Source organism: Elephantulus edwardii, unplaced genomic scaffold (genome assembly GCF_000299155.1).
Source record: "Elephantulus edwardii isolate Elephantulus edwardi_28Jun2011 unplaced genomic scaffold, EleEdw1.0 scaffold00021, whole genome shotgun sequence".
Taxonomy (NCBI): Eukaryota; Metazoa; Chordata; class Mammalia; order Macroscelidea; family Macroscelididae; genus Elephantulus; species Elephantulus edwardii.
The window spans coordinates 26767627-26768741 of record NW_006399771.1 but is presented as its reverse complement, the minus strand read 5'-3'; the positions used below and the strand labels follow the sequence as shown (position 1 = coordinate 26768741).

Sequence of the window (1115 nt, the reverse complement as noted above, 5' to 3'; positions counted from 1 at the left end):
CATTGCTCTTTAGTACTTTCCCATTGCAATGTTTTTGTTTTAATTTCCTGGCTGCTGGTGCCAAGAGTGTTGACTGTGGAGCCAAGAAAACTAAAGCTGTTAATAATCTCAATCTCTTTACTATCCATCCTGATGCTGCCAATTGGCCCAGTGGTGAGAATCTTTGTTTTCTTGATATTGATCATCAATCCATATTGAAGGCTGCAGTCCTTGACCTGAAGCAAACACTTCAGGTCCTCCTCAGTTTCAGCAAGCAGAGTTGTATCATCTGCATAGATGAAAATAAGATATATTGGCCACTGTGCAGGGAGGAGGTGTGCTCCCAAAAGGGCAGAGGCTCTGCTGTGGAATTAAAGAAAAGTTGTTGCAAGTTCCCTGAGTTTACCTCTTTGGCTCCCAGGGGCTGGCCGGCCAGTGCTCTAGACTCTTCTCTTCTTACAGCCCTCTCTGCCTCCCCGCTCCCTTCTTCTGTCTCTGGCCACCATGGAACAGATGCTGGCACCCAAGAGTTAACTAAAAAAACTGAGTGAAGACAGTTTGACTAAGCAGCCTGAAGAAGTTTTTATGTGTTAGAGAAACTTGGAGAAGGATCTTATGAAAGTGGATTTAAAGCAATACATAATGAGACTGGTCAAGTTGAGGCAATTAAACAATAATCTATTGAATCAGATCTTTAGGAAATCATCAGAGAAATGTCCATAATGCAGCAGTGTACTAGCCATATGTTGTAAAGTACTATGGCAGTTACTTCTAGAACACAGACCTCTGGATTGTTATAGGGTACTGTGAAGCCAGCTCTATCTCAGACAAAATTAGATTATGAAACAAGACTTTAACAGAAGATAAAATTGTAGCCAATCTTAAATCTACATTGAAAAGACTAGAGAATTTTCATTTTGTGAGGAAAATACACCAAAATAGAAAATCTGGAAATATTCTCCTTAATACAAAAGAACACGCAAAATTGGCAGATTTTGGAGTGGCTGGTCAGTTAACAGATGTTATTGATGGTTATGTGCCGTTGAGTTGCTTGCGACCCATAGCAACCTTATGTACAACAGCCCTAAACTCTGCTCTGTCCTGTGCCAAACGCACTGTCTCTGATACTCCCATCC

The 1115-nt window shown here is 41.2% G+C and overlaps 1 pseudogene; it reads left to right on the top strand.

The window, feature by feature from the left end:
• Positions 1-483: 483 nt before the first annotated feature.
• The window catches only part of LOC102852300, a 2540-nt pseudogene continuing 1908 nt past the window's right edge, over positions 484-1115 (top strand).